The sequence below is a fragment of the Ambystoma mexicanum genome, chromosome 7p, assembly GCF_040938575.1.
Source record: "Ambystoma mexicanum isolate Mex_15411 chromosome 7p, UKY_AmexF1_1, whole genome shotgun sequence".
Taxonomy (NCBI): domain Eukaryota; kingdom Metazoa; phylum Chordata; class Amphibia; order Caudata; family Ambystomatidae; genus Ambystoma; species Ambystoma mexicanum.
The window spans coordinates 730,883,719-730,897,441 of NC_090939.1; positions in this window are offsets into that span (position 1 = coordinate 730,883,719).

A 13,723-nucleotide genomic window follows, 5' to 3' on the forward strand; every position below is an offset into this window, starting at 1 on the left:
GGGCATTTACCCACATGCTTGATCACTGAAATTCCCAAAAATATTTTGTGAATGAAAAATGCATCCTACACCCCTGAAAGTTCAGGAAATGTTGGCAGCCCAAAAAAGGCCTTAAAATGCATCTTAGGCCTGCAAAAATGTAGAAAACTTTGGAGGTCCAAAAAAGGTGTTTACAGGCATCCTAGACCCCATAAAATCCAGAAAATGTTGGTGGCCCAAAAACTGTGTCAGCGAGCTCTGAATGTCCTAAAAACAGTTGCAGCCTGAAAGGGGGTTTAACCTGCATCCTAGACCACTGAAATTCTCAAAAATATTTTGTGTATGAAAAATGCATCCTATACCCCTGAAAGTTCAGAACATGATAGCAGCCCAAAAAAGGCCTTCAAATGTATCTTAGGTGTGCAAAAATGTAGAAAACTTTGGAGGCCCAAAAAAGGGGTTTACAGGCATCCTAGACCCCCTAAAATCCAGAAAATATTGGTGGGCCAAAAACTGTGTCAGAGAGCTCTGAATGTCCCAAAAACATTTGCAGCCTGAAAGGGGCATTAACCCGCATCCAAGGTCACTGAAATTCCCAAAAATATTTTTGGCACGAAAAATGCATCCTACACCCCTGAAAGTTCAGAAAATGTTTGCAGCCCAAAAAAGGCCTTAAAATGCATCTCAGGCCTGCAAAAATGTAGAACAATTTTGGAGGCCCATAAAAGGGGTTTACAGGAATCCTAGACCCCCTAAAGTCCATAAAAACGGTGTCAGAGAGCTCTGAATGTCCCACAAACATTTGCAGCCTGAAAGGGGCATTAGCCTGCATCCTAAACCACTTAAATTGTGAAAAATATCTTTGGCACAAAAAATACATCCTACACCACTGAAAGTTCAGAAAATGTTGGCAGCCCAAAAAAGGCCTTAAAATGCATCTTAGGTCTGCAAAAATGTAGAAAACTTTGGAGGCCCAAAAAAGGGGTTTACAGGCATCCTAGACGCCCTAAAGTCCTGAAAATGTTGGTGGACCAAAAACGGAGTCAGAGACCTCTGAATGTCCCAAAAACATTTGCAGCCTGAAAGGGGCATTAAACCGCATCCTAGACCACTGAAATTCCCAAAAATATTTTTGGCACGAAAAATGCATCCTACACCCCTGAAACTTCAGAAAATGTCGGCAGCCCAAAAAGGCCTTAAAATGCATCTTTGGCCTGCAAAAACATACAAAACTTTGGAGGCCCAAAAATGGGGTTTACAGGCATCCTAGACCCCCTAAAATCCAGAAAATATTGGTGGCCCAAAAACTGTGTCAGAGAGCTCTGAATGTCCCAAAAACATTTGCAGCCTGAAAGGGGCATTAACCCGCATCCTAGACCTCTGAAATTCCCAAATATTTTATTGGCACGAAAAATGCATTACACCCCTGAAAGTTCAGAAAATGTTGGCAGCCCGAAAAAGGCCTTAAAATGCATCTTTGGCCTGCAAAAACGTACAAAACTTTGGAGGCCCAAAAATGGGGTTTACAGGCATCCTAGACCCCCTAAAGTCCAGAAAATGTTGGTGGACCAAAAACTGTGTCAGAGAGCTCTGAATGTCACAAAAACATTTGCAGCCTGAAAGGGGCATTAACCCGCATCCTAGACCACTGAAATTCCCAAAAATATTTTTGGCCCGAAAAATGCATCCTACAATCCTGAAAGTTCAGAAAATGTTGGCAACCCAAAAAATGCCTTAATTTGCATCTTGGACCTGCAAAAATGTAGAAAACTTTGGAGGCCTAAAAAAGGGGTTTACAGGCATCCTAGATGCCCTAAAGTCCTGAAAATGTTGGTGGACCAAAAACAGAGTCAGAGACCTCTGAATGTCCCAAAAACATTTGCAGCCTGAAAGGGGCATTAAACCGCATCCTAGACCACTGAAATTCCCAAAAATATTTTTGGCACGAAAAATGCATCCTACACCACTGAAAATTCAGAATATGACAGCAGCCCAAAAAAGGCCTTCAAATGCATTTTAGGTGTGCAAAAATGTAGAAAACATTGAAGGCCCAAAAAAGGGGTTTACAGACATCCTAGACCCCCTAAAGTCCAGAAAATGTTGGTGGCCCAAAAACTCTGTCATAGAGCTCTGAATGTCACAAAAACATTTGCAGCCTGAAGGGGGCATTAACCCACATCGTAGACCACTGAAATTTAAAAAAATATTTTTGGCACGAAAAATGCATCCTAAACCCCTGAAAGTTCAGAAACTGTTGGCAGCCCAAAAAAGTCCTTAAAATGCATTTTAGGCCTGCAAAAATGTAGAAAACTTTGGAGGCCCAAAAAAGGGGTTTACAGGCATCCTAGACCCCCTAAAATACAGAAACTGTTGGTGGCCCAAAAACTGTGTCAGAGAGCTCTGAATGTCCCAAAAACATATGCAGCCTGAAAGGGGCATTAACCCGCATCCTAGACCACTGAAATTCCCAAAATTATTTTTGGCATGAAAAATGCATCCTACACCACTGAAAGTTCAGGAAATGTTAGCAGCCCAAAAAAGGCCTTGAAATGCATCTTAGGCCTGCAAAGATGTAGAGAACTTTGGAGGCCCAAAAAAGGGGTTTACAGGCATCCTAGACCCCCTAAAATCCAGAAACTGCTGGTGGCCCAAAACCTGCATCAGCGAGCTCTGAATGTCACAAAAACATTTCCATCCTGAAGGGGGCATTTACCCACATGCTTGATCACTGAAATTCCCAAAAATATTTTGTGAATGAAAAATGCATCCTACACCCCTGAAAGTTCAGGAAATGTTGGCAGCCCAAAAAAGGCCATAAAATGCATCTTAGGCCTGCAAAAATGTAGAAAACTTTGGAGGCCCAATAAAGACGTTTACAGGCATCCTATACCCCATAAAATCCAGAAAATGTTGGTGGACCAGAAACTGTGTCAGCGAGCTCTGAATGTCCCAAAAACAGTTGCAGCCTGAAAGGGGGTTTAACCCGCATCCTAGTCCACTGAAATACCCAAAAATATTTTTGGCACGAAAAATGCATCCTACACCCCTGAAAATTCAGAAAATGTTGGCAGCCCAAAAAAGGCCTTAAAATGCATTTTAGGCCTGCAAAAATGTGGAAAACTTTGGAGGCCCAAAAAAGAGGTTTACAGGCATCCTAGACCCCTTAAAGCCCAGAAAATGTTGGTGGACCAAAAACTGTGTCAGAGAGCTCTGAATGTCACAAAAACATTTGCAGCCTGAAGGGGGCATTAACCCGCATCCTAGATCACTGAAATTCCCAAAAATATTTTTGGCACGAAAAACGCATCCTACACCCCTCAAAGTTCAGAAAATGTTTGCAGCCCAAAAAAGGCCTTAAAATGCATCTTAGGGCTGCAAAAATGTAGAAAACTTCGGAGGCCCAAAAAAGGGGTTTACAGGCATCCCAGACCCCCTAAAGTCCAGAAAATGTTGGTGGACCAAAAACTATGTCAGAGAGCTCTGAATGTCCCAAAAACATTTGCAGACTGAAAGGGGCATTAACCCGCATTCTAGACCACTGAAATTCCCAAAAATATTTTGTGCATGAAAAATGCATCCTACACCCCTGAAAGTTCAGGAAATGTTGGCAGCCCAAAAAAGGCCTTAAAATGCATCTTAGGCCTGCAAAAATGTAGAAAGCTTTGGAGGCCCAATAAAGGCGTTTACAGGCATCCTAGACCCCATAAAATCCAGAAAATGTTGGTGGCCCAAAAATGGTGTCAGCGAGCTCTGAATGTCCCAAAAACAGTTGCAGCCTGAAAGGGGGTTTAACCTGCATCCTAGACCACTGAAATTCCCAAAAATATTTTGTGTATGAAAAATGCATCCTATACCCCTGAAAGTTCAGAACATGATAGCAGCCCAAAAAAGGCCTTCAAATGCATCTTCGGCATGCAAAAATGTAGAAAGCTTTGAAGGACCAAAAAAGGGGTTTACAGGCTTCCTAGACCCCCTAAAGTCCAGAAAATCTTGGTGGCCCAAAAACTGTGGCAGAGAGCTCTGAATGTCCCAAAAACATTTGCAGCCTGGAAGGGGCATTAACCTGCATCCTAGACCACTGAAATTCCCAAAAATATTTTGTGCATGAAAAATGCATCCTACACCCCTGAAAGTTCAGGAAATGTTGGCAGCCCAAAAAAGGCCTTCAAATGCATCTTAGGCATGCAAAAATGTAGAAAGCTTTGAAGGACCAAAAAAGGGGTTTACAGGCTTCCTAGACCCCCTAAAGTCCCGAAAATGTTGGTGGACCAGAAACTGTGTCAGAGAGCTCTGAATGTCCCAAAAACATTTGCAGCCTGAAAGGGGCATTAACCCGCATTCTAGACCACTAAAATTCCCAAAAATATTTTTGGCACAAAAAATCCATCCTACACCCCTCAAAATTCAGAAAATGTTTGCAGCCCAAAAAAGGCCTAAAAATGCATGTTAGGCTTGCAAAAATGTAGAAAACTTTGGAGGCCAAAAAAATGGGTTTACAGGCATCCTAGATCACCTAAACTCCAGAAAATGTTGGTGGACCAAAAACTGTGTCAGAGAGCTCTGAATGTCCCAAAAACATTTGCAGCCTGAAAGGGGCATTAACCCGCATCCTAGATCACTGAAATGACCAAAAATATTTTTGGCACGAAAAATGCATCCTACACCCCTGAAAGTTCAGAAAATGTTGGCAGCCCAAAAAAGGCCTTCAAATGCATCTTAGGCCTCCAAAATTGTAGAAAACATTGGAGGCCCAAAAAAGGGGTTTACATGCATCCTAGACCACCTAAAGTCCAGAAAATGTTGGTGGACCAAAAACTGTGTCAGAGAGCTCTGAATGTCCCAAGAACATTTGCAGCCTGAAAGGGGCATTAACCCGCATTCTAGACCACTGATTCCCAAAAATATTTTTGGCACAAAAAATCCATCCTACACCCTTCAAAATTCAGAAAATGTTTGCAACCCAAAAAGGCCTAAAAATGCATGTTAGGCTTGCAAAAATGTAGAAAACTTTGGAGGCCAAAAAAATGGGTTTACAGGCATCCTAGATCACCTAAACTCCAGAAAATGTTGGTGGACCAAAAACTGTGTCAGAGAGCTCTGAATGTCCCAAAAACATTTGCAGCCTGAAAGGGGCATTAACCCGCATCCTAGATCACTGAAATTACCAAAAATATTTTTGGCACGAAAAATGCATCCTACACCCCTGAAAGTTCAGAAAATGTTGGCAGCCCAAAAAAGGCCTTAAAATGCATCTTAGGCCTCCAAAAATGTAGAAAACATTGGAGGCCCAAAAAAGGGGTTTACAGGCATCCTAGACCACCTAAAGTCCAGAAAATGTTGGTGGACCAAAAATTGTGTCAGAGAGCTCTGAATGTCACAAAAAACATTTGCAGCCTGAAGGGGGCATTAACCCGCATCCTAGATCACTGAAATTCCCAAAAATATTTTTGGCACGAAAAATTCATCCCACACTCTGAAAGTTCAGAAAATATTGGCAGCCCAAAAATCGGCCTTAAAATGCATTTTAGGCCTGCAAAAATTTAGAAAACTTTGGAGGCCCAGAAAAGGGGTGTACAGGCATTCTAGACCCCCTAAAGTCCAGAAAATGTTGGTGGACCAAAAACTGTGGCAGAGAGCTCTGAATGTCCCAAAAACATTTGCAGCCTGAAAGGGGCATTAACCCGCATCCTAGACCACTGAAATTCCCAAAAACATTTTTGCATAAAAACTGCATCCTACACCCCTGAAAGTTCAGAAAATGTTTGCAGCCCAAAAAAGGCCTAAAAATGCATCTTAGGCCTGCAAAAATGTAGAAAACTTTGGAGGCCCAAAAAAGGGCTTGACAGGCATCCTAGTCCCCCTAAATCCAGAAAATATTGGTGGCCCAAAAACTGTGTCAGAGAGCTCTGAATGTCACAAAACAGTTGCAGCCTGAAAGGGGGTTTAACCTGCATCCTAGACCACTGAAATTCCCAAAAATATTTTGTGTATGAAAAATGCATCCTATACCCCTGAAAGTTCAGAACATGATAGCAGCCCAAAAAAGGCCTTCAAATGCATCTTAGGCATGCAAAAATGTAGAAAGCTTGAAGGACCAAAAAAGGGGTTTACAGGCTTCCTAGACCCCCAAGAGTCCAGAAAATCTTGGTGGCCCAAAAACTGTGGCAGAGAGCTCTGAATGTCCCAAAAAGATTTGCAGCCTGAAAGGGGCATTAACCAGCATCCTAGACCACTGAAATTCCCAAAATTATTTTTTGGCACAAAAAATACATCCTACACCCGGAAAGTTCAGAAAATGTTGGCAGCCCAAAAAAGGCCTTAAAATGCATTTTAGGCTTGCAAAAATGTAGAAAACTTTGGAGGCCCGAAAAAAGGGGTTTACAGGCATCCTAGACCCCCTAAAGTCCAGAAAATGTTGGTGGAACAAAAACTGTGTCAGAGAGCTCAGAATGTCCTAAAAACAGTTGCAGCCTGAAAGGGGCATTAAGCCGCATCCTAGATCACTGAAATTCCCAAAAATATTTTTGGCATGAAAAATGCATCCTACACCCCTCAAAGTTCAGAAAATGTTTGCAGCCCAAAAAAGGCCTTAAAATGCATCTTAGGCCTACAAAAATGTAAAAAACTTCGGAGGCCCAAAAAAGGGGTCTACAGGCATCCTAGACCACCTAAAGTCCAGAAAATGTTGGTGGACCAAAAAAGGCCTTGAAATGCATTTTAGGCCTCCAAAAATGTAGAAAACATTGGAGGCCCAAAAAAGAGGTTTACAGGCATCCTAGACCCCTTAAAGTCCAGGAAATGTTGGTGGACCAAAAACTGCGTCAGAGAGCTCTGAATGTCACAAAAACATTTGCAGCCTGAAGGGGGCATTAACCCGCATCCTAGTCCACTGAAATTCCTAAAAATATTTTTGGCACGAAAAATGCATCCTACACCCCTGAAAGTTCAGAAAATGTTGGCAGCCCAAAAGAGGCCTTAAATGCATCTTAGGCCTGCAAAAATGTAGATAACTTTGGAGGCCCAAAAAAGGTGTTTTCAGGCATTCTAGACCCCCTAAAGTCCAGAAAATGTTGGTGGACCAAAAACTGTGTCAGAGAGCTCGGAATGTCCTCAAAACAGTTGCAGCCTGAAAGGGGCATTAACCTGCATCCTAGACCACTGAAATTCCCAAAAATATTTTGTGCATGAAAAATGCATCCTACACCCCTGAAAGTTCAGGAAATGTTGGCAGCCCAAAAAAGGCCTTCAAATGCATCTTAGGCCTGCAAAAATGTAGAAAACTTTGGAGGCCCAAAAGAGGGGTTTACAGGCACACTAGACCTCCTAAAGTCCAGAAAATGTTGGTGGACCAGAAACTGTGTCAGAGAGATCTGAATGTCACAAAAACATTTGCAGCCCTAAGGGGGCATTAACCCACATCCTAGATCACTGAAATTCCCTAAAATATGTTTGACACGAAAAATGCATCCGACACCCCTGAAAGTTCAGAAAATGTTGGCATCCCAAAAAAGGCCTTAAAAGGGATTTTAGGCCTCCAAAAATGTAGAAAACATTGGAGGCCCAAAAATGAGGTTTACAGGCATCCTAGACCCCTTAAAGTCCAGAAAATGTTGGTGGTCCAAAAACTGCGTCAGAGAGCTCTGAATGTCCCAAAAACAATTGCAGCCTGAAAGGGGCATTAACCCTCATCCTAGACCACTGAAATTCCAAAAATAGTTTTGGCATATAAAATGCATCCTGCACCCCTGAAAGTTCAGAAAATGTTTGCAGCCCAAAAAAGGCTTTAAAATGCATCTTAGGCCTGCAAAAATGTAGAAAACTATGGAGGCCCAAAAAAGGGGTTTACAGGCATCTTAGTCCCCCTAAATCCAGTGTCGGGGGGAAATTCTGCTGGGGTCGGCCGGGCCGTCCGCAGACCTCCGGGCAGGGAGGCCCCAACTCCTCCCGTATATCCCAAAAGAGATAGAGTATGAGACACACGCAAGAAGCAAGGTGACTCTGCTGTTTATTAGACAAAAAAACGGCAGGGATGGGTCAAGGATCATACGCGTCCATCCTGACACACACACAATCGTGGGGCTCGCAGGCCCTTTTTACCTTAGTATGACGCGCTACTTGCGTCACCTTGGAAAGTTAGCAAAAAACCTATCGCCACTCTTAATTGCTTGCTCGAGTGGTAGGGTTAGTATAGCATACGTATAGAGAACAATATTAGTGGACAAGGGTTAGTCAGGTGATATATCTGGGTTGTCCCTACAATTAGATACATGAGAATTGTTACATGAAGACCCCCGATGATTGGTTAATGTTAATGGCATCAGTGATAGGAGCCCCATGTTCTGATTGGTGCGCCCGCGAGCTTCCCAGCCTGGGACCATCGCTGTTCCCAGCTCTCGGTGTACCTGTCATTTGCAACAATGTTTCACTATGAGTACGTGCAGACAATGTGAGGACTTATTCATAAGCTGAAAGGCCGACTACTCCCACTGTCGCAGGTGTCCATTGACACTTTTAATTGTATCTGCCTATGTCTTGTAACGAGGGATCCAGACGCCTTCTTCCTCCTGGGCTCGGCATCCTGTCAGGTTCGGCTTGGTCACGTGAGGTGGAACCGTGTTTGAGGCAGAATTCTGCACAATTAATATTGTTTTTCCACTGTGTGCCTGGTTTAATTTGCAGGTGTGACTTTAACGTTGGTGTGCGGCGTGCGAGGTTGCAACATCGTGCCCTTGATGGTCTGCTTTCGGAATGTGGGTTTGCAACATTGCGACCTTGGCTGTTTGCTTTCGCCGGGCTCATTCTGCAGGATCAGCAACCTGACTCTTGTTCTTTTAACATCCATGGAGGCTCTTGCTTGCGGCCTACTTAGGCCTGGTGTATAGGTGGAACCGTTTGGTGCACAGGCGCTTTAGGTTACAGTACCATATTGTCTTATGACCAGTATCGTGTCTTCATTATATTTCTCATTGTGGCACCTGGTTTTAGGAGAAGCGTAAGCAAGCTTTTTAGATGAGTTCATGATGCGTCTTGCGTTTCTGCATTTTGAAAGCCTATGTGGAAAATAATAAAGATGCACGTCCGTGAGTATGTCTGTCGCCTACGTCATAGCACTGAGTATATTCTTCGTGTAGATTGGTGCAGGAGTGTCCAGTGTGTATATTTGTACAGGTGTGCTGACCGTTGGCTAGGTCGTCATGGCATCTCTAACGACGTGTAGGTTTTAGTCTAGTTGATCCGCGCCGCAGGTGTCGGCATGGCCAGGGCGGGCTGCTGGGCAGGCAGATGGACACATCCGTATGTTGCTGTACCAGGGTATTTGGTCGCCTGGTAGATGGGCAAACTCTTCTCGTGGCGGGTGCCTGGGCCTTGACCCTTTAGGCCAAGCGCGAGAGGTGAAGGACGGGAGCCTGGTCTTCCATTCTCCCACTTCAGTCCCCCCTCTGGTCGACTTGTCGACCACAAACATATCCCTTTCGTTATCTCCTCTTTCTCTCCATATCTTAGTTATTCCTCCTAAATGTCCATAGTGGTTAACATGATCTTCAAATGACCAATACATATATTCACAGGTTCCTCCAGGAGTACAGTATACCCATTTCCCTATGTAACTCCTGGGGTTTCTTGGGTTCTCGATCTTCACCGATGGTGGGTCCAGGTGGTTGGTGATGATCTGGTTGCGCAGCTTCTCTCTCTCTTGTATGATTATGCATGTGTGTTGGCCGTTATCTGCTGGCATTAAGGGGTGCATACTGACCATTTCAAGCAACTCGTCAGTGGTGCGTGCCTTCCGGGCCTTCCAAAATCTTATTATGATCAGTGTAGCTCCAGCCAAAATAGTACAACCAACTATAATTTTCAGTCCATCTGACAGCCAAGATGGCATCCATGACCATAATAGCGAAAACCAGCTCTCATCCTTTTTCACACCTTTACTTTCATCCATCATTTTGGAGTGCATCTGGGCCAATTGTGAAACGGCTTCTGTCAGTGTACCATTGTCAGCATCCTTGGCAGGAATGAACGTGCAGCATGATTGTCCTATCTTTGCGCAAACTCCTCCTTCCATGGCTGTGAGGAGGTCCAATACATATCTGTTCTGGAGTGCTACCATCCTTATAGCTCGCAGCTCCTCTTTTATTGCGTTGAATCCATTTACTGTAGAATTGATGGTCATCATTAGTTCCCATCTAGTTATCTGGAGCCATTTTGTGTTTGCGTAAGCCTGCAGTCCCGGATGGATTATTGAAGAGAAGAACATTGCTGCTCTGCTGAATAGTCTGTGTTCTGGCGGAATTGAAGTGAGTGCCGTTTCGGACCTTCCCCATAGGTAATTTCCTGTCAGAGGTTCTCCTTGTCTTTTCCTTCTATTTAGGACAGTATTATTGCCGTTGGTCCTGTTCCCTTGCTCCTCCTGAGGTGGTGCAGATCTCTTCTTTCTCTTGTCCCCTTCATCCATTTTGGGAAAGTTCGCCACATTCACATGCTTTTAGGGTACCACTAGAGATGGTACATTGACGTGCACCATCGTGCATACACCATTCCACAGAGGGGGCAGCGTGTGGTATGCCTTTTCTCCACAGGCCCAGTAATGGTCCATTATCACTGCTGTTCCTGCTCCCCCCTCAGGTAACTCCATCACGCTTGCACAGTTGGTGTTGTATCCTACGTCCACCTCTCCTTTATGTTGGTAGCATACCTTAGGCGCAGTCAGCGGCAGTATTGTTATTGGGTCTTCATCCGTCTCTATCCACGTGAGCATGGGTACGTACTTGATCCAAGTCGTCCAACATCTGTGGTTGTGTGCATCGATAGTTGAAATAGTTTCTTTTGTTACCATGTTGCTGCCAATCACTCCTATCTCCCATTTGTTGTCCAGGTACACCTTCCCTGTTATCGTCACCAATGGTCTCTCCCAACATCCTGGTTTACCAGGAACTTCAGTGGCGTACCAATCACATGGTAAATACTGCAGTGTTACTTTCTTTGTTTCCCCTTTTGCAGGACCACTTGTTATGTATTTGAATGCTTCAGCATGTAGACTGCTCTTGTGGTAACTCAAATAGGTCTTAAGGAAGTTGTTTTCATATGGGTATGAGTCTCGTGTTTTCCACACCATATGCACCACTGTCCCTTGGAATCTTCCTTTCGTTTGGGACAGTGCCAAGTATATTATGCATCGTGCTGTTTTTTCATCTATTTCTGTGGCAACGAATGTTCGAGAAGCGCTCATGGCGTATGGTATTAATGAGCAAACGTAGCAGCTGTCTTCTGTTGTCTGCTTACCAATGCGGGTCATGTGTTGGTACCATATGTTGTTTGAGACGTGTCCTGAATCTTGTATATAATTATCAATACCTTTATTATCTGAGTATGTGCTGCGTTGAACTCTATTTTGCTTGTGTGCAATTTTACTAGTATCACCTGACGTAACACCTGTTGCAGCTGGGGATGGGGGTGTATTAGGTTTGGGTACAGCAATAATATTGAAAGCATAGCTGTACTGCCATAAAGAGGCAGCCAAGAACCCGGTGATCATCAAAATCCCTATTATTTTTATTACATATGCTAATTTCACCGGCATTTTGCTCTTACCTTGCTGCGGTCCGGCAGCGTATTCTTGCGATGGTAAAGTTGCCCGCCTGAAAATTCTCAATATGCTGGTTATTAAATGTTAGTTGTTGTTTTTTAAGCTCTCCCTATCAAATAGTCATTCAGTGCCCAGGCAAAGAGCTGTTCCCACGCTATTCTAAGCGATCTATCTCTTAGGACAGGCAAGTATGGGTGGAGGTGGGGCATTGAATATTCTATGGCCAAGAGGAATGCTGTGTAGTAGACACATACCCTTCTCCTTTTCAGGTACGTTGGCCTTTTTATTTCATATACAAATTGGTGTGACAATTCTTCTGGGTAGTTATCGTCTGAGGGTACCATCTACTCCTGGGCAGTGAATTTGTTAGTTATCTATTTTCTTAGCAGTACAATAATACGCAGTTCCTGCATGTGCGAGAGAAAAGAAAAGAGAGCATTCACGTGTTTACATGTGTACGTGTGCAAGGCAATGTCCTTCAGTTCAGTTATTACTGTAGTGGGGGTAGGGGTCAATGGGCAGGGGGTTTGGGCTCAACTGGCGGAAGTATTTTTACTCTTTGAGCGTGTGACCATGGGGTGGGCAGTATGGGGATCACCCCTTTCTTCTTCAGTTATTGTCTCTGGGGAATCTGGGGAGTGACAGGGTATGGGAACACTTGGGTCGTTGGCTGTGGTAGAACTCTCTTCTTCCGTTGGTGATGTTGTTGCTGTTCTCCCAATGGACCTGTCTGTGGCGCTGGGGCGGGTCTGGAGTTTATAGATCTTTACATCGTGTAGGTGGTTCCAGGCACGCTTGTCCTGTAGCTTTACTGCTCTCGTTGATACCTCCTCTACCAGATGGGGGCCAGTAAATCGTGGACTATTCCATTTCCTGTTGAAATTGCGAAGTAGTACGTGGTCACCTTTAGCAATTTTACACAGTCTTTCCTTTTCCAATTCTTTATCCGCGTCTTCTTGTTGATTGCTGTTAGACCCGCCCCATGTGCGCTCGAGCTGTTGAGACACAAACACTACACTAGTAATCAAAGAAGACACATATTGGTACATTTCATCACCAAGAACACTTGCTGTACTTTCGTGGTCGGTAAATGCTCTTGACGTTGGCGTTAGGGGAAGGCGCATTTGACGTCTGGTAACCACCTCGTGAGGGGTGAGGTGGTGGTCGGACCCTGGTCTATTCCTTAGCTCAAATAGGGCTAATGGAAGGCAATATAACCAACTCTTCTTTGTTGTTTGCTGTATCTTTGCAATTGCCTCCTTTAATAGGCCATTCAGGCGTTCACATACACCGTTGGCCTGTGGGTGGTATGCACATGCAAATTTATGCTTGATGTTCAGCAAGGATGTGATGTGCTGGAACATTTTGTTTGCGAAATGTGGGCCATTGTCTGACCTTAACACCTCGCACACTACCCACCTGGGGAAGACCTCCCTCACTAGGAATTTAGCTGCTCTAAATGCATCTGGGTGTGAACAGGGCCCTGCTTCAATCCACCTAGAGAATGGGCATACTACTACAATCATATACCTGTTTCCTTGACATATGTTGATCATATCAACATAGTCAATATGGAGATGCCGGAAAGGTCCCTCTGGCCGGGGTATAGTACCTCTTATCACCTTTAGAGTATGGCCGGCCGTAAACTGTTGACATGTGAGACAATTACTGATAAAATTTGACACATGAGAATTTAACTCGGGGCAGAACCAGTCTTCCCTAATTCGTGCTGCAATTACTTCCTTGCCTGTGTGGGCTGGATGATGTAGTTGGCTCAGGGCGGTGTTCAAAAGTGCCAATGGTATTACAACCTTTCCAGTGCCACCCTGGCGCCATAGTGCGTCGGTTGGTGACATTGTGCATCCTCTTTTTACCCATATTTCTTTTTCGGCCATTGGTGCAGCCGCTTGTAGCTCCATAATCTGTGTGGCTGGGAGATGGGTGTACCCTTCTCTTATCAACATCTCCTTAGCCATTCCCCTCCCCCTCCCTCTCTGTGACTCTGGGGGGTTCCATATCTCACCAAAGTATGCAGCATACTTCGCATGTGCGTCTGATGCTGCATTCCCCTTCGAGAAGTGGTCTTCACCGTTGGTGTGTGCGGTGCATTTTACTAAAGCTAATTCTTGGGGGTCATTTATTACTTCAATTAGTTCA